The sequence below is a fragment of the Nicotiana tomentosiformis genome, chromosome 6 (assembly GCF_000390325.3).
Source record: "Nicotiana tomentosiformis chromosome 6, ASM39032v3, whole genome shotgun sequence".
NCBI lineage: Eukaryota > Viridiplantae > Streptophyta > Magnoliopsida > Solanales > Solanaceae > Nicotiana > Nicotiana tomentosiformis.
Genome location: NC_090817.1, coordinates 147118213 through 147138738, shown reverse-complemented (window position 1 = coordinate 147138738; position 20526 = coordinate 147118213). Strand labels below are relative to the sequence as shown.

The following is a 20526-nucleotide window of genomic DNA, read 5'->3' as shown; positions in this document are numbered from 1 at the left end:
TTCTCAAGTTCTTTTTCGTATTCTCTGAGCTCATTCGCAATCTGTGATTCTTCTTTGCAAAATTCTTCTTCTAAATTACCAAATCTTTGTCACCTTCTTTAAATCAAAATGGTGAAGATATCAAAAACCATCCCCTAAAAGGAAAAAGCTTCTTCTTTCCAATCTGTCACCGACAAAACACCGATGGATCCACGTCCTGAGAAGTGTGTTCCGGCGGCATGTGTTTTTACCTCCAATTTTAAACTCGATAAAGGTTCACCGGTTCCTGGCCGATGTGAGCCCGTATCGAGATATATTTGTTCGATAACCCGGGAGCACATCAAGAGGAATAAAAAAATATTGTAACTGGGAGAACAAAGAAGTGGTAGTGTCGTCTCCCGAAGAGGACATTACTACTCACGTGAGAGGGTTCTTAAGCGTATATACTTACCCTTTCACGTTAGGTGCCCTCGACCCTGTTATCATAGACTTTTGTCGTAAATACCTAATAACGCTAGGCCAGATACATCCTTCCTTTTGGCGGATCGTTATTTTGATCCGATATTTTGTGAGTAAAATCGAGGGGATGCCTTTCACTATCGATCATCTTATCCGATTATACCATCCTCGCCTTTTTCGAGGAGGGTTAATAAAACTCCAACATCGAGCTACTAAGGCTCCGTTCTCGAGTATAGATGAGGATAAGGATCGAGGCTGGATGGGCAGGTTCGTTCGAGTAAGGACTTCGGACCTGATTCCGACCGAGAGGATGCCTTTTCCCGAGGAGTGAAACATGAAGCGTAAGTGTAATTCTGTTGTTATCTCCTATTATTTTGTTCTTTCATTTCTTTTATTATCAATATTCCCCTTTTGTGGTGCAGCGGTTCCTTGGATACCCGGCGCAGTGTCCGATCTCAAGAACTGGGTACGTGATTTGATTTCGACCTCCTCATACGCCGAGCGCTCATGGCGCGACTTGTCAAAGGGCCGATGGGAGGCAAAAAATCATGGTGAGCACCTTTCTCGTATCTTTTGGTAATCTGAATACCTTTCACACACTTCAATAAAATTTTCCGTATGCATATATGGGCAAAGATGCAGTTTTGAGGACCTCATCCATCGAGGAAGAGGCTTTGGCCTATGTCCCAAAGCCAGTGAAAGATAATAAGGGGAAAAGATCCCCCGTCCTCGATGATCAAAAACCGAAGAAGAAGACGGCTGGTAAGCCAAACAAGAATATCATTCCTTTGACCGTGGAATCAGTTATGCGTCTAAGGGATGAAGAAGAAAAAGAAGAAGAGAACGATGGGTCTGCGCTGGCAGCCCGAATAAAAAAGACCACCGACATTCCACAGGCGGTTGGATCAATGGTGGTTCATAAGGATCTGCCTCGAACTGAGGATATATCATAGAGAGATTCGGGCAGAGACCCCGAGTTGCTGGAAATTGAAGATGCTTCCCATCTTAGCCGACGGATGGGGGATAATCCTGAAGGGGCTCTTCCCGAATCTTTTCGAACCCAAGAGAATGCCCCAGGTGATTCATTTGGGGCAGTAGCAATCAAAGACTCGCCCACCTTTCCTACTTTTTCTGTAGGGGTAATTCGGGAAGCCCAAGCTTTGGGGGGCCTCGAATTAGATAGGCCTCATGATGGAGAGGATCCTTTTCGTGAACTATTTATCGGTGTCGAAGACACTACCGGTACAAGTGATACATCCGACCTTTTTCACGGAGTGCAGCAGGATTTAAATCAGGTAAGCCTTAAATTATATGGCGTTACCTTTATGTTTGCTTTTCTTTCCTGACTTTGTTCCTTCTTTCTTTGAAGGCTGCGGCAGTTCATTGAGAATCATGTTCTCGGTCCCGAACCGAGCTACGTCGATACGAGGCCAAGCTTCAACGGGTTACGGAGGAGAAGAACTCCCTAAAACTTCTCTTAGGCCAAAGGGGGGAAGAAATAAAAGACCTTCAAGCTGAGTTGGCCAAGGCTTACCAAGATCAGATCGATCTGTCCGAGCAGGTAATAATACTTTTAAAATCCTATGGGCTCGATATCGGAACGATGGCTAATTTTTCGGTCTCACAGCTGCAGCAGAAAATTGAAATGATCAAAAAACTCCGTAAAGAAGTCGATGTGATAAAAGCGGAGTCTTTGGAGTGGAAAGAAGGAATGGACCGCTTTGCTGCAGAGAAAGAAACTGCTCGAGCCCAATTGCCATCGGCAGAAAACCAACTCGAAAAAATAAAGAAGAAAAGCTTGGTCCAAACGAGAAGAATAGAGGAGCTCGAGGCTCGGTTAGCCTCTGAACTTGCAAAGGCCGAATCTGACGCCGAAAAGGCAAAAGCTGATGTGGATGCACTCATGGCCGTCAATCGGGCCGATGCTGAAGCTGCCCAGGTCCAAGCAAGAGAGGCAACCGAGACCGCCGATACTCGAGCGCATTGGGTCATTGAACTTGCTAAGTGCCGATCTCGGAGGGAGACCCTTGAGGAGATCCATGCTCGAGGTTTCGACCTCGCTGAAGCGATTAAAAGGGCCAAAGAACTCGAAGCCGAAGCTGAAGCCTTGGTTTCCGATGACGATGATGATGATAACGATGATGATGATGGGAGTAAGAGTGGGTCCGAAAATGGGGGGAGCCCAATATAGAAGAGACCGTTCCTGGGGATAACCAAGAAGCTTAGTCCTCAATTTTTATGTTGTAATCAATTACGTAAACAATTTTGTATATAATAATATCCCTTTTTTGCCGACTTGCTTCTGTTCTGTTTCCTGTCTTGTGAAGATTTTATTTACACCTTATAAATATTTTCACAAGGATTTAGGCAACTTGATCAAATATGGACTTCGTAGCCTTTGTAACCGAGTGAGCGCTTACTCAAACTTGAAGTGATGTAGCCCTTAAGCTTAGTAGTCGAGTGAATGATCCGAACTCGAAGTAATATAGCCCGTACGCGTAATGGTCGAGTGCTTGCTCGAACTCGAAATAAAAGTAGCCCGTAGGTATAATGGTCGAGTGAATGATTCAAACTCGAAGTAATGTAGCCTGTAGGCGTAATGATCGAGTGAGTGCTTTAAACTCGAATTAATGTAGCCCGTAGGTGTAATGGTCGAGTGAGTGCTTGCTAAAACTCAAAATAAAAATAGCCTGTAGGCGTAATGGTCGAGTGAATGATTCAAACTCGAAGTAATATAGCCCGTAGGCGTGATGGTCGAGTGAATGATTCGAACACAAAGTAATGTAACCCGTAGGCGTAATGGTCGAGTGAGTGCTTGCTCGAACTTGAAATAAAAGTAGCCCGCAGGCTTAATGATCGAGTGAGTGGTTGCTCGAACTCAAAATAAAAGTAGCCCGTAGGCGTAATGGTCGAGTGAATGATTCGAACTCGGAAAAAAAATAGCCCATAGGCGTAATGGTCGAGTGAATGATTCGAACTCGGAAAAAAAATAGCCCATAGGCGTAATGGTCGAGTGAATGATTCGAACTCGAAGTAATGTAGCCCGTAGGCGTAATGGTCAAGTGAATGATTCGAACTCGAAGTAATGTATCCCGTAGGCATAATGGTTGAGTGAGTGCTTGCTCGAACTCGAAATAAAAGTAGCCCGCAGGCTTAGTAGTCGAGTGAATGATTTGAACTCGATCCTGTTTGCATAATAAATTTCGAAATAGAGGAGTTTTCCTTGGATATATGATATCGGTATAGAATATAAATTTTCTTTGCAAGTCATTATACATGTGTTCATGTTTTGCGTCAGGGCTCGGGCCAACTATATAAGCATGGTTCGTTTTGACAATTTGGCTCTTACAACTTTTCCTATTGGAACCCTGTTGTTACGAAATATATTTCTTGCCTCAGAACTTGATATATTTGAGGGCTAATGCCCCCCCAGTATTCGAGGTTGATTAGGAAGAAGCCTCGGATACTGTTGAATTGCCCTCAGGTAGCACATGGTTGTTGCCTCGTTAAAAACCTCCCCGGGAAAACCCATTTGGGATAAAAGCCGATCTAAGGGGAAAAAGAGTGCAACGCGTACTTTAAAACTTGAAGTCTCGATATCTTTGATCGAACTCCTGCAATGGGTTAACTTTAAATATGTATATATGGGCCAAAGAGAAAAGAGAATCATACCTTAACAATAATATCATTAGAGGAGTGATATGTTCCAGTTGTTCGATAATGGCTTGCCATCCATCATTCCGAGTTTATAAGATCCTTTTCCGACTATATCGAGGACCAGATAGGGTCCTTCCCAATTTGGGCCGAGATTTTGCTTCATTAGGATCTCAAGTATTGATGGTGACCTTCCTTAGGACTAAGTTCCCGACCTTGAAGTGGCGGAGGTTGGTTCTTCTATTATAGTACCTTTCGATTCGTTGTTTTTGTGCAGCCATTCGAACGAGTGCTGCTTCTCATTTTTCATCTAATAATTCGAGGCTAGTGTTCATTGCCTCATGGTTTGATTCCACCGATGCATGTCGAAACCTTGCGCTGGGTTCTCCGACTGGAATTAAGGCTTCGGAGCCATACACTAAAGAAAATAGAGTTTTTCCTGTACTGGACTTTGATGTTGTTCGATATGCCCATAGGACTTCGGGAAGAATTTCTCTCCATTTCCCTTTGGCTTCGTTCAACCTTTTCTTCAAGTTTTGGATGATAGTCTTGTTTTTTGATTCGGCTTGTCCGTTCCTACTGGGGTGATATGGTGTCGATAATATCCTTTTTATTTTATGATCTTCGAGAAATTTTGTTACTTTACTGCCGATAAATTGCTTACCATTATCGCATGTTATTTCTGCGGGTATCCTAAATCGACACACGATGTGATCCCAGATGAAATCTATAACCTCTTTTTCTCTTACTTTCTCGAACGCCTGTTCTTCAACCTATTTAGAAAAATAGTCAGTCATAAATAAAATAAATTTAGCTTTACTTGGGGCTGATGGTAGGGGGCCAACGATATCCATCCCCCATTTCATGAATGGCCATGGGGATAGGACTGAATGAAGTTGTTCCCCGGGTTGATGGATCATCGGTGCAAACCTTTGACATTTATCGCATCATCGAACAAACTCCTTAGTGTCCTTTTCCATGCTATCCCAGTAATATCCTGCTCTGATGATTTTGTGAATCAGTGATTCGGCGCCAGAGTGTTTCCCACAAGTGCCTTCATGGACCTCTCATAAAACATAATCGGTGTCTCCTCGTCCTAATCATACTGTCAATGGTCCATCGAATGTTCGCCAACGTGAATCGAGAAGCTTTAGTTCTTAGGGCCCTTGACTCTTTAGGGTTCGATATGAGTTTTCTGTTTCCCAAATATTCAATATACTTATTTCTCTAATCCCAGTTTAATCTTGTGGAGTTTATCTCGGTGTGCCCCTTCTCGATTACGGACCTCGAGAGTTGAACGACAGTCCCCGAATCAATCTCATCTTCCTCGACCGATGACCCCAAATTTGTGAGGGCATCGGCCTCACCGTTTTGTTCTCGAGGCACATGTTGCAAAGTCCATTCCTTAAAATGGTGCAAAGTTACCTGTAACTTGTCCAAATACCTCTGCATTCTGCCTTCTCGAACCTCAAAGGTTTTGTTTACTTGGTTTACTACTAGTAAAGAGTCACATTTAGCTTCAGTCATTTCTGTTCCCAAGCTTTTTGCCAGCTCGAGACCTGCAATCATGGCCTCGTACGCGACCTCATTGTTAGTTAACCTAGAAGTTTTGATAGACTTCCTAATTATGCCACCTGTGGGGGGTTTCAACATGATGCCAAGCCCGGGCCCCTTCACATTCGAAGCACCATCTGTGAAGAGGGTCCAAACCCCCAATGATGTACCCGATTTTAACAATAGTTCTTTTTCAACTTCGGGTACGAGGGCTGGCGTGAAATCGACCATGAAGTCTGCTAAAATTTTAGACTTGATAGTCGTACTGGGTTAATATTTGATATCGTACCCGCTGAGCTCGACTGCCCATTTGGCCAATCGGCCCGATAGTTTGGGCTTGTGTAAAATATTATGAAGTGGGTAAGTTGTTAATACGCATATGGGGTGACATTGGAAGTACGGTCTTAACTTTCTAGAGGCGCTTATCAGTGCAAGCGCTAATTTTTTTAGGTGTGGGTATCTAGTTTCTACTTCTCCTAAGGTTCGACTTATATAATAAACAGAAAATTGCGCACCTTGATTTTCTTTAACTAGGACACCGCTTACCGTGATTTTTGATACTGCCAAGTACAAGTAAAGTTTTGTGCCCATTTTTGGAGTATGAAGCAGTGGCGGGCTTGATAGATATCATTTTAATTCCTCTAATGCGTGTTGGCATTCCGGGGTCCAAGCGAAATTATTCTTCTTTTTGAGTAGAGAGAAAAATTTGTGACTCCGATCTGACGACCTCGAAATGAATCGGTCTAAGGCTGCCATCTGTCCCGTTAACCTCTGCACGACTTTTATAATGTCGACGATGGTGATGTCTTCTATGGCCTTGATTTTATCGGGGTTAATATCAATCCCTTGATTTGATACCATGAAGCCGAGGAACTTTTCCGAACCGACCCCGAAAGCACATTTCTTGGGGTTGAGCTTCATGTTGTATTTCCTTAAAATTCGAATGTCTCCTGCAAATGGGTCAAATGGTCCTCTGCGCGCAGGGACTTAACTAGCATGTCATCAATATAAACTTTCATTGATTTACCTATTTGTTCCTCGAACATTTTATTTACTAGGCGTTGGTAAGTAGCTCCTGCATTTTTTAGCCCGAAGGGCATCACGTTATAACAATATGTTCCATACTTGGTGACAAATGAAGTCTTTTCATGGTCTTCCAGGTTCATTTGGATTTGATTATACCCGGAATAGGCATCGAGAAAAGTAAGGATCTCGTGGCCGGTCGTGGCATCGATCATGCGATCGATGTTGGGCAGCGAAAAGGAATCTTTGGGGCATGCTTTGTTCAAATCCTTATAGTCTATACACATTCTAAGTTTGTTCCCTTTTTTAGGCACTACAACTACATTGGCTAATCATTCGGGATATTTCACCTCCCGAATAGACCCTATCTTGAGGAGTTTGGTTACCTCGTCTTTTATGAATATGTGCTTTACCTCGTACTGGGTCTTCTCTTTTGCTTCACCGGTCTGAACCTAGGGTCCAAGCTTAGCCGATGCATCGTTATATCCGGTGAGATTCATGTTATGTCTAAATGGGACCAGGCAAAACAATCTACGTTATCGATAAGAAATTGAATAAGTGTTTTCCTGAGTTCGGGGGTCAACCCCGTTCCTAGGTATACCTTCCGTTCGGGCCAGTGCTCGATCCGTGTGACTTGCTCCAATTCCTCAATCGTTGATTTGGTAGCGTCAGAATCATCGGGAACCACGAAGGATCGAGGGATCCTCTGATCATCATCTTCTTTGATCTTCTGATTATCTGGTCGGGTTAAAGCCGATGTCTGTGATTACTATTTGGTATCTCGTTCCCCTTTTGAGCTCGAACCCTTTATTGGCGAAGGCGAGGATATTGGATTTGCTTATTCGATGGCAAACATTTCTCTTGTGGCCGGTTGTTCTCCGTACACTGTTTTAACTCCCCTCGATGTTAGGAATTTAAGGACCTGGTGTAGGGTCGACGGTACAGCTCTCATGTTGTGGATCCACGGCCTTCCAAAAAAGGTGTTGTACCTCATGTCGCCTTCGATCATGTGGAACTTCGTTTCCTGGATGGTCCCGACCATGTTTATTGGTAGAATTATCTCGCCTTTGGTGGTTTCACATGCCATATTAAATCCGTTTAGAACCAGGGTTGCGGGTACGATCTGGTCCTGTAGGCTGAGTTGTTCTACGACCTTCAATCTGATGATATTGGCCGAGCTACCAGGATCAATCAACACACGCGTAACTTTAGTTTTATTCATAAGTACGAATATTACCAGTGCATCGTTATGAGTTTGTAGTGTAATCTTGAGTTCGAGATCGCTTTTCCCTCACAATCGATGTCTTAGTGCGTTTAAGCATCGCTCTTTGAAGGGTATCGCCGCCGATGATCATGTGAATGACGTGATGTGGTTCATCTTGTTTGTTTTGCTTGCCGAAATCCCTGTTTTTATAATGGTTCTTCGCCCTATCGCTTAAAAATTCTCGAAGGTGCCCTTTGTTGAATAACCGGGCTACCTCCTCTCTTAGCTTCCTGCAATCTTCCGTTCTGTGGCCATGGGTGCCATGATATTCGCACATTTGATTAGGATTCCTCTGGGCAGGATCGGTGTGCATGGGTCGAGGCCATTTAGTGTCTTTGATGCAACTGATAGCTGACACGATGGCGGATGTATCGATGCTGAAGTTATATTCCGATAACCGATGCTCTTCCTTAGATCCGGCAGGCCTGTCGAACCTACTTCTATTCATCAGCCCCCGGGACCTTTGACCTCGATCACTTCTTTTATTATTTTGCCCGGGGTTATGTCTCGATTCACTGATTCTGCGGTTTCCGTTATACGGTCGGTATCGATCACCGATCGGACCTTGTTCTCGATTAATATCCCTTCGAACAGCGGGTTCAGACCCCAATTGATCATCTTCGACCCTAATTTTTTATTGATACTGATTGTGTACGTCGGCCCACGTGATGGCTGGGTATTCGATCAGGTTATGCTTCAACCGTCGTGAAGCCGTTGAACTTTGTTCGTTTAAACCTTGAGTGAAAGCCTGAACAGCCCAATCGTCTGTGACTGGTAGCAGATCCATTCGTTCCATTTGTAAACGAGATACGAACTCCCTCAGCATCTCGTTATCCTTTTGTCTTACCTTGAAAATGTCCGATTTCCTTGTTGCAACCTTTATGGCGCCGGTGTGTGCTTTTACAAAAGAATCCGCTAACATGGCAAATGAGTCAATGGAATTCGGTGGTAGGTTATGATAACAAATCATTGCTCCCTTCGAGAGGGTTTCTCCGAATGTTTTTAGCAACACAAATTCAATTTCATCGTCTTCTAGATCATTGCCCTTGATGGCACACGTGTAAGAAGTTATGTGTTCGTTGGGGTCGGTCGTTCCGTTATATTTAGGAATTTCGGGCATACGAAATGTTTTGGGGATTGGTTTTGGGGCTGCGCTCGAGGGAAAAAGGTTTTTGCACGAATTTTTTGGAATCCAACCCTTTTATCATTGATGGAGCTCCCGGGATCTGATCGACCCTGGAGTTATACGTTTCTACTTTTTTATCGTTGGCTTCGACTCGCTTTGTGAGCTCCTCGAGCATTTTAGCAATTTCGGAAGTAGTCCCCGATTCTTGCTCATTTGACCTCACTATGGCCGACTCCGTTCTGTGGCTGATTTCTCGAAGTGGACTGGGCTCCGGTCTGCTTGGTAGTTAGGTTTGGCTCTGCAACTGAGCTATTGCTGCCTGTTGAGCTTGCAACATTTCAAAAATCATGCGCAGGCTGACGCCGTTTTCCTCAACATTATGGGTATCTCGAACTGCAGACCGAGTGCCACCATGAATGCTATTCTCAGGTTCAGGATGTAGGTTTGCCTCAATGGCCACATGCGAATTGATATCTATCGGCACTTCGATTCGAGCTTCAACGGCGTTGACAAGTGGTATTCCGGTACTGGGTGTCAAGTTGTTATTCTCATCTTGAAGACCGACTTCGTTGTCGATAGGTAAGGCCATTTGATTGGTAGTCAGTTATTGCTAATCCGAAATGCTTTCGGAAACAAGCGTAAAACAAGGTCGTATCAAATAACCATTGTTATCCTTAGCCCCACGGTAGGCGCCAAACTGTTTACCCAAAAAACGGATAGAGTTGAATTTGTACGTAGTTCTAAGGATATATGGTATAGTTTAATACAAATCGTAAGGATGAATAGAAAAATCAAGTATGGATTGATAAGAATGCAAATAGAAAAGGTTGTAAGGAAGATGATTGCTAGGACTAAATAAGTTGAATCAATTTATGAAGTTTGAAAGAATAATTCTTCACTGTAGGAGAATATGGTGCTTGAATTACAATATAAGCAAAAACTTGGTCCTTACAGAAATGATAATCATTCCCTTTATAGTAGGGGGATATTACTTTAGATATAATTAAAAATACATAGTGGGAGACCAATGATAAATCAGTTTTTCCACAATTCCTACCAAGATTCTCTACTCTAGTGGGATTGCAACGGCTCTTGCCTATGAGCTCGATATTGACTCGAGTTTTCGGTCTTGACTCGAGCTCTCGATCTTGACTTGAGCTTGATTCTGACTCGGATCCCTGAATTGATTCGGGGTCGATGTGGGTCGGTCTCTGAATCACAAGTTCGATAACTTTTCTTCGCATCATAGTTCAATTTGGATTCGAGCTTGATAATGATATCGAGCTCGACGTTTATCGGTCCCTCGGGCTCGAAGCTTGTTTGTTCCATCTTCGGAACCCATCACGGAGCCTTACTTCGATCCATTATGTTTTGACTTTGATCCATTATGTTTTGACCTCGATCAATCGTATGAAGGCCGAAATCTATTTCGACCGCGTACAAAGTTCAACCAAACTAACCAGAATGACTCATGCATAAGAACTACGGACTTGTCTCGGCCGCATTTCATTAGAAACATAGAAAAAGCTCACTTGTTCGTCAATGCTCTATTTTGACAAAAATATCCGCGACCTGATTAGCCTCTCTGTAGCAATGTCAAAGAACACAGCTTGTCCATTTGAAGCTGGTGGAATTCATTGAATTGCAGTGATTAATTAAATATTCAATGAAGTTAATCAGTTACTGTTTTTACTCTGACATGCATGAAGAAATTTTCTGTATATGAAACAAGTGTTCCTTAGAAGAAAAGGAACAGTTAGGTTCAGTTACTTCCACTTAATGAAGTTGTAACTCACCATTAGTTAGCTTTCACTTTATACTTTTAAATCAGCCATGTTGCGAAAAGTCTTCAAAATTGTTAAAATGCTAACTTAATGATTCTCGTGGACGTAATATTTCACCACTACTTTATCAATTATTACACAACCATCACCACCAACCAACTACCTCTATCATCATCCGCCGCCGTCACTAACTATATTAATAACCTTAAATGTTATACTCATCAACCCATAGTCTTTAAATTCATCTAGAAATAGTATGTCAAATAACAATATTTTTTTTCTTGATGTTCAACATAACCAATGACGCCAAAGCTAGCTAGTGATTTCTTGTTCTCTTTTTCTTTTTACTTCAATTCGTTATTTTTTATTTTTTTCTCAAGTTTCTTTTCTCTCAATTTCGGAGAAGATCTAAAAATTTTAATATACTGTGAATGTTTCTCAAGAATGGATTTCAGATTTAAGGTTGAATATATTTTTTCTTTTTTGCAATTTAATATATTCTCAAAATCTCATTTGGGTCAATCTTTTTCCCGCCGAATCTGACTACGTATCTTGAAGTATCTTATCTTATCCCATCACTTAGATTGACTTGGTCAAAGTAGTAGTCAATTTCGAGTCAATACTGTAAATTTTCACAATTTGAAAGTGTAAAATAAAAATGGAAAAAATGTGAAATTTAAATGTTGAGATTATTTAGTTCTCATTATATTGGAAAAGAGGTTAGAAAGCAATTACCATATATATAGTAACACACACATCCTTATCTTTGATAGTTTTAATTAAAAACTTTGTTGATTTCGTCGAATAGTGGATATTTTTGGCGGAGTATATTGTTATTTTTATTTATTTATTAAAGTAAAATGTTAGTATAAAATAGTACATTAGTATCACGTTATGATTATGTGAGTGTCACATATACGTGTTAAACAACTCATTTCCCACATTTAGATACATCGAACAAGGAAAGGAACTGTACATTTAGATCAACTATGATAAAGTGATCAACGTCCATTTATATTTGAAAATTTTACCGCCTGTTGCAAAGTTATATACCATATTTATTATAAACTAAAATTATTTTAAAATATTATTTTTTATAGTTACTTTTTATATTTTATAGCAAAATAGGTATTTATGATATATACTATCATTGAGACATGAAATATGCTATTTATATTTTTCATCTCTTTTTTTTTCAATTAACACAAGATTCTCTCAGATTTTTTCTTCTTTCTCTCTCTTCCTTCTCTCTTTCTTTCAATTAACACACGATACCAAAATTCCAACAAATTTTTTCTTCTTTCTCTCTCTCTTCCTTCTCTCTCTTTCTTTCAATTAACACACGATCTCAAAATCCCAACAAAATTTTTCTTCTCTCTCTGTTCGAGCAGAATACCTCCTTAGTTTATACGCTGGATATTGCAATGGATTTGTACTGCTTAGTTTTTACGCCGGATATTTGTAATGGATTTGTACTGCAATATTAGAAAGAAAGAGACTACGGCTCTCTCTACGCCGGATATTGTAAATGATTTTTCTACACGGATACTGCAATAGTTTTTATGCCGGAGAAGATTTAAGGGCCGGGGTTTTTGTTCGTCTCCATTTTTAGTTTTAATACAATGTATATAATATTTTGCTTGGCCGGAAAATGCCATATCCGGTGAACTTTCTTCCCTTCTTCGCTATTTAGTCACATCCAATAATACAAACACATTGTATTCTGTACAAATTCACTCAAATATATTATATTTTTATATAAATATATTATGTTTTGCCTGTATTTATGTATTTTAAAGGTTTGTATTTTTTTAATACAACTGAATACTCATGTATTCGTGCATGAATACAGGATATAAACATTGAAATACACTGAATACAAATATTAAAATAGAATAGAATATAAACAGTGAATACATTTAATTTTAAAATACGGTGAAATACATTAAAATATACTGAATACAAATAGAAATACAGTGAATACAACCAATGAAATATACTGAATACAACAGTAATAACATGTATTAGGAATAACTAAAATGCTGCTAATACAAATTTATTTGAATACACTGAATATAAAATAGCGAATACCGTAAATACAAACATTGAATCTAATGAATGCAATAGTAAAAAAAATATTGAAACACACTAAATACTAAAGTTAAGTACAACAGTTATATACAATTGAAAAATTATTCTAATTAATTGGATTGATAATGAGGCATGTAAGAATTGATTTTGCTGAGTTATATTAGGAGTGTATCACGCTAATTGATATTATTTCTGTTATTAGACAGATGGACATACCTATTTTTAAGGTGATTGTCGTTACTGTATTCATGAATACATGGCGCGAATACATTTGAATACATGCGTGTGCAGCTGGATTGCCCTTATTTTAGGCGCTTTTTGTTGCAGTATTTCTTGAATACAACAATGCAAATACATGTGAATACATGCGCGTACAGCTGGACTGCCCTGATTTTAGTCACTTTTTGTTGTTGTATTCATGAAGACAACAACGCGAATACATGTGAATATATGTGCGTACAGTTGGACTGCCCTGATTTTAGGCGCTTGTATTCATGAATACAGAATCGCGAATACATGTGAATACATGCGCGTACAGTTGGACTACCCTTATTTTAGGTGCTTTTTGCTTATGTATTCATGAATACAACCGCGCGAATATACTACCGTAACAACTGAATAATAGATATTGGAAGTAATTATGTATATAGTAGCTATATAAAGTTAATAGCAACAAAACAGTAGTAGTTTTTGAAAATTCCTCTTTATATTTCTGTGTGTGTTTATGACCTTTCCTAGGGAAAAAAACCGACTCCCTATTTTGAAGAGCCCTGAGGAAAAGAGAAGCTATTGATTTTCTGTGAATTAAAATGATACAAGCATTGACATATTTCTACCAATATACCACAAGTTCGCTTGAACAAGATTCAAACATTGTAGCCACAAGAGCTTGAGACAAAGGATTGTACTCTTTCATTAAAAAGTTAGAAATCATTTTTTTTTTTTTGAAATGTGAGTACACGAGACCTCCTAAATATCTAATGAAATAAATTACTTACTTAATTACTAGTAATCATTATACTTGGGTAGGATTTAGCTTCCTTTAAATAGGTGTTAAATTTTAGATTTTGAAATGCAAGGGATTGACCAAAATTAAGTCATATTATATAGGCGTCTAGAGAAATTAACTCGCAAGTTGTAGAGTTAAAATATTAACTCTTTAATGAACAGTGGAAAGTTAGATGTCCATATGAAATTATTATTTTTAATATGAAAAAAATACAAAATTAGCATAAAGTTTGGATTCGACAGGGTCAAAAAATTTCGTACAAATCTCTTTCATATAAAAAAATTTCCGCAATGTTAATTTTCCTATGAAGTTTCAAAAATAAAGTATAAATGCCTATTCTCAATAATATAAATTATTTATAGTCTAAATTAATAAGGTCGAGAGAGAAAATTCATCCATTTAGGTTGAACTTACGATTTTAACAAATATAAACTAGAAAATAAGTAAAAATTCCAAACACACATATTTCTGTCCTACAAAAAAAAAACTTCTGCATAAATTATTTGTAAATGCTAGAAACAAAAAGGAAATAAATGAAATATCTTATTCATTTTTCATCAAAAAATAAGAGATAAATTGCAAAATATTTTGGAGCATGTGATAATATTTTTTAAACATCGGTAACAAGAGATCCAACTGAGGCCATTAAACTTAAACCCTTTAAATTTTCATGTTATGATTTGAATTATGATCTCTTGATCAATGAGTTATCCTCATGAAAGGAACAAAGCAATTCATGTTGTGCTATACTCTTACAAACACGAAGCATTTTAATGGCTAAAACGAATAATCTTTATTTTTGTTATTATTATTATTATTATTATTATTGTTGTTGTTGTTGTTGTTGTTGTTGTTGTTATTATTATTGTTGTTATTATTATTATTATTAGTATTATTATTATTTTAATCGTGGTGGGTATTCGGCTCGTCACATTAAACTAGTTGGTTAAAATACATTTTTTTGCTCCCTTTGTACAAGAAATATGTTATATAACTGTATTTTACTCAAAATGCGAAGTAAAATTGTACATTTAGCATCATTACGTCTTTTTTTTCTCAATAGAGGGAGCAAAAAACGTATTGATATGTGTTTTTTGTTCTGGTCTGGAGAAGGTGGATTAAAGAAAAGAGTCATACTGCATGGTGTTGATTTAACAATTTGTATCGTCTAGTGGTTAGTTTTGTCATTGTAAGCACGTAATTTTTGACCCGCGCAACTTTTAAAAGTAGTATTTTAAAAATATTTATTTATTTCCATTTTAATAGGATTTCAGTCAGCTTTTAGTTTTAATTTTAAAACATAAGTTTTAAAAACACAAAAATGGTTTTATAATGTTTCTTTTCTTATTATATATATATATAAATATATATTAGCTTATTAGTATTTTATAATATTTATAACACTTAAAAAATACCAAAAATATTTTTATTTTAATATATAGATCACTTTAATAGTTTATTCTTATTAATTAGTATATTTTGATAGTATTTTTATTTTTATTTTTATTTTTGTTCAATAAGAAAGAATTAAGTCCGAGCCAATTGGGAGCTCATTTCGAATTTTAGTGGCCCAGCAAGACAAAGGCCCATTCTTCCCAATCTCTTTTAGCCCAAACCTTTTCTCACCCATAAAATCCCTCCTTAATCATAGCCATCGATCTACTTTCATCCAATGGCCAAGGTTGTTTTCCCAAACCATATAAAACCCATATTTTCACAAAACCTAACAGAGGTCTTCGTTATTCTAACGGCTGCCCACTCCCAAAAATCCCATTCCCTTCTGTATCTCTATCTTCCTCAAAAAGAGGAAAAAATTCCAAAAGCTTCTGCCACCACCCTCTCATTCTCTCAACCCAACAACACTCAGCCCCACACACACGTAGATACAGTAGAGGGGAAACGGACGAGTAATGGAGGCCACCATTTTTATCTCCGAAATCTTACATTGAAGCTCTGTGCTCGAAGTCGAGGTCGCCGGCAGGTTTTTCGTTCGGGATTACCAGTGCGATTCCGGTCTTAAGTTCGAGTTTCTGTTTCCGTCGGGGTTTTTCGATCCGGGTTTCCACTCATATACGGCTACTGTAATCGAAAAGCTGTCATTCTTTGAGGTCAATTTCTTTCTCTGATAAGTTTCCTCTCTATTAATCTCCGATGATTATGAATGCCGTGTGATTATTCTGTTGTTTGTCTAGAACTTTCTTAATTTAGTTTATTTATGTTAAAGTTTCCGTTGATGATGCGTTATTTGGGAGCATACATGAATTAATTAGTTTATGAAAATGTGGCTGCAAATGTTTGGATTTTCATTGATTACGATCTGTTTGGTTAAGCCATGACAATGTTTGAATTTAAAAGCAAAAGAGAGGTTTTGGCTTCTTGAGACAAATTATTCGTGGCAGAGAACTCAAAATTAAATGATTCGAGCTTTGGATAATTTCTGTTATTTTTTTTTTTACCTTGCTTTTGTTAATTCGACTCTTAATAAGAGCATTTTTAAGCCGTAGGTTGATTTTTTTAAGAAAAATTGAAGTTGGATTTTGGGTTCGGTTAATAACGAGAAGGAACATGCTAGCATGTTTATTCCATCAACTAATTTGCTTCTTTTCTACCACTTCCATAATTCATGGCCTTACAATAATCTCAAATTAATATATGATAAATAACTCGAACAGCGTAGTTTGCTTTAGGCACGATTAATAAATCATCGTGACTATGGGTACGGTTATCGTGGTATAGTCATGATACGTAATCTCCAATTCGAGTGCGCGTTTCACGTGACTCGACCTCAATTTCAAACAATAATAATAAAAATAAACATGTTGTAAATCGCGGGTGCATTTTATGTGGCGCGGTTTGCGACGTGTGCCAAAACGACAAGTGTACGATATCGTGACTTATTCCAGAAATAATTTCATAAATAATTAAAAGCGGTTAAAAAGTAAAATGCACAATAGGCTTTAAATATGTAATAAATCAGATAATTAGGCCAAGTATTAATTGTTAAGCGACTGTGCTAAAACCACGGAACTCGGGAGTGCCTCACACCTTCTCCCGGGTTAACAAAATTTCTTACCCGGTCTTCTGTGTTCGCGGACCATAAAATAGAGTCAATTTCCTTGATTTGGGATTTAAAATAAACCGGTGACTTGGGACACCATAACAACTATTCCAAGTGGCGACTCTGATAAATAAATAATCCCATTTCGATTAACGTCACTTTAATTGGAAAAACTCCCTTATCCCCCTTCGAAAAAAGGAGGTGTGACAGCTCTGGCGACTTTGTTGGGGAAAAGAACCCAGAATCTCTGGTTCAGGGTTCAAAATTCGAGCTTAGAATAATTGTGATACTTGGTTTTATTTATAATCTGATTTTTACGTGTTTGAGCCTAATGTGCTAAATGCCGCTTTTTACCGCTTTGATATTGTTTGAACTGTATATAAATTGCTACGACAACTCTCCTTCTCTCTAAGTCTTCTAAATCTTCTGGGGAGCGTGCGCTTCGCGTGGCTTCTTTTCTGTTAGAGTCATATCCTAATTTTAGAATGAGGCTCGGACAAGTTGCAAAGCCGGTGAAGCTTCTATATTCCCGATACGCTGCCCCCCCCCCTCCCCCCTCCGGCTCGAGTTGTCCGCTCGGGTAAGCCAGGTCTAGAACAATACACTCAAGATTTAAACTTAGAATAACACATCCTCATGCCGAATCCCTAGTAGGTACGTTTGCTTGCATCATGTGTATTTGACTTAGGGGACTCAACATAGGGGTTGGGTCCGTCTAGGATAGGTGCACCCGAAAATTAAAAGACCATCTTGATGCATTCTTTACGTGCTACTTGTGCATTAATTTGCTTGGCTTGTATGTTGACCGGCTTCTAGAGTAAGGAAAGAAAATTAAGAAGAAAAAAAAAATCAAGAGTAAGATAGGATAGAAAAATGCCCGATTTTGATAATCCCGATATTCAAAAAATCCCGTTACTCTGCCAAAGTTTTTTTAAAAAAGAAAATCATTTCAAAACAAATCATATCTTTCTGTGCATCAAAATTAACCGAACTACGCGAGTTTGATTCTCACCGGATGTGAGATACGTAGGCAACCCTCATCGGGTCCGGCCCCGTTTTTGCAAAAATAACCAAAAAATATAAAAATACGTCATTTTGTCATAAATAAATTTAGGGGATGTCACTTTCTGTCCAAATAGCCAGAAACGTCCCGACGGGACGCAGGAAGTTTGTTTTACCAGAATAGCCACCTATGGCTCTTTTCCTAATTTTGGCCACTTAGCAAGCACAACTTTAAAATCTTTATTTCTGAAGGGTCGTATTTGCAAAGGTGGCCTTGAGTTGTTTGAGTTTTATTTTGCACAAATAATCTTTCTTTTGGGGTCAAAAATAAAAAAAATCAAAAATTACTTGTTTTTAACCAGTCGCCTTAAATAAAAATGTGCAGGATGAGCACTGTTGAAAATATACCTTTTCGAGTCGTAGACGAGATTCCACTAGGACTCCATATGTGGTGGAACGACCTAGGGGAGGTCAGCAAGCGTTCTGTGACAAAGGCTTTAGGTGGGCTCATTGGTCTTCTGGAGATTAAATCAAAGGTTGATATAATCGAAGCTTTGATACCGTTTTGGGACCCGACACACAATATTTTCCACTTCTCTGATTTCGAGTTGACCCCTACACTAGAGGAGATAGCAGATTATGCTGGTTTCGAAGGGAAGCTAAGGCATCAATATCCAGTAGCACCAAGAACTGTAACCCCTCATAAGTTTTTGGACCTCTTGAGTATTAGCCGGCAGGTTAAAGATAAAAATTTAGCCGGAGGATTCTGCACATTCCATTTCTTATACAGCCGGTATGGGGACCCCCACGGATTTGAGGCTCCGGACACTAGTTTGAATCATCAGGGAAATAAAGACAAATGGGAAGCACGCAGGGGTTTGGCCTTTGTGGTGGCAATTTTAAGCACTCTGATATGCCCAAGGAGTGACAAACATATAGAATTAGGGCTCGCAGGAGTGGCCGACTTTATGATCAAAAAGGCCAATGGCACTATCATACCGATGATTCTCGCAGAAATTTACCGAGCTTTAACCTCTTGTCGAGCCGGGACAAAATTTTTTTAGGGTTGCAACTTGCTTTTACAAATGTGGTTGGTAGAACATCTTTGTCATCGCCCAGGTTACATGAACTACGGTCTGACCGGACTCAATTGCATCGAAGAATATGAAAACCGAGTAAATGCTCATGAGTTGCCAGAAGGTACTAAGGCATGGTTCGAGTATTTGGGTTCTTTAAATGCAAATCGAATTGAGTGGACTTTCGGTTGGCTCTGGTCGATGAAGTTATTTACATGTCCGCCGGAGTGTGCTTTTTTTTATTAATGGGTCTTCGGAGTATTCAGCCATATGCCCCGCATCGGGTCCTACGCCAATTGGGCAGATACCAAACGGTCCCCTATGACGAAGATTTGAGTCCACAGGTTATTGAACTATGCCCAAAACCACATTTCCAGAAGAAAGGGTCCGCCTGATTCGGCATTAATGTAGGTTCCTGGAACCACAAACTCAAGTACGAGATTTGTCCATGGGTGAAGTAGGATCCAACTATGCCACATGGTATGGTAAAAGAAGTCGGGTTGATCAAGAGCCAGAACAGCCCGCCAAAAGGCCCCATGTCCAACAATTCACCGATGGAGCACGAGAGCAATAGGCTTGGTTAGCTAAAGAAAAGGAATACCGGACTACTATAAACAAACTAGAAGAACAAATTGAAAAAATCAAATTTGATAGTAGTTTGCAGGAAGCTAAAGATGAAGGGGAAAATAAGAGGTTGGCTAGGGAAAATGAAGCCCTTCGAGCCCAAATCCATAGAATGAAAATAGCCGCCGAGACACCGGTAAGAAGTGAGAGAGATGAGAAAATTATAACCAACCTAAGGCGGAAAGTGCATGATTATGGTTTTGACTTGACAAAGGCCGAAAGGGACTTGTTAAATGCTCAAGCAAAGTTGGCCAAAAGTGCAGAAGAACATGCTAGATTAGCCCACCAGTTGAAGCAGAAATATGACAAAGAAGTAGCAAATTTACAGAAAAAGCCGGTTGCCCTGGAAAATAAATTGGTCAAGCAAACAAAGGATTTCAAGACAGAAAGAGAACATTGCTATGCATTGATTTACCAGCTACAAGAAAGCCTGCAGCAGTTACAAGATCAAAACAACACAGATACACAGGTGTTGGAGGCTCGGGCCCAGCAGATTGGACGTTTGCTTCAAGAAAAGGGTGTCATCAGAATGAGGATTAAAGAGATAGCTGATTATGTTGTAATGAAATACCATGAATGTGAAGACATGACCAAGTCTATGTTTTTTGCTTCTGTGATGACATTCGTTCGACAGGTGATGGTTGACCTAGACCACCTTTAAGAAGATATTGCCCATAGGCCCGTGCAGAGACCGACTGATGTCCCGCAAGCCCCCGGAGTACCAGTGGATGCTCTTATGTATTTTTGACCTTCTTTTTTTTTAAGTTTTTGAGTTTGTTTTTCTCCTCGAGTTTTGTTTGTCTTTGTCAAGGCTGTTTATTGC

The 20526-nt window shown here is 39.2% G+C and overlaps 1 long non-coding RNA gene across 1 annotated transcript; it reads left to right on the top strand.

The window, feature by feature from the left end:
* The first annotated feature begins 15539 nt into the window (after positions 1–15539).
* On the top strand, positions 15540–20004 carry LOC138893441 (uncharacterized). Its single transcript, XR_011408987.1, has 2 exons — positions 15540–16051; positions 18389–20004. It is a non-coding gene; the product is annotated as an uncharacterized lncRNA (long non-coding RNA).
* Positions 20005–20526: the final 522 nt, after the last annotated feature.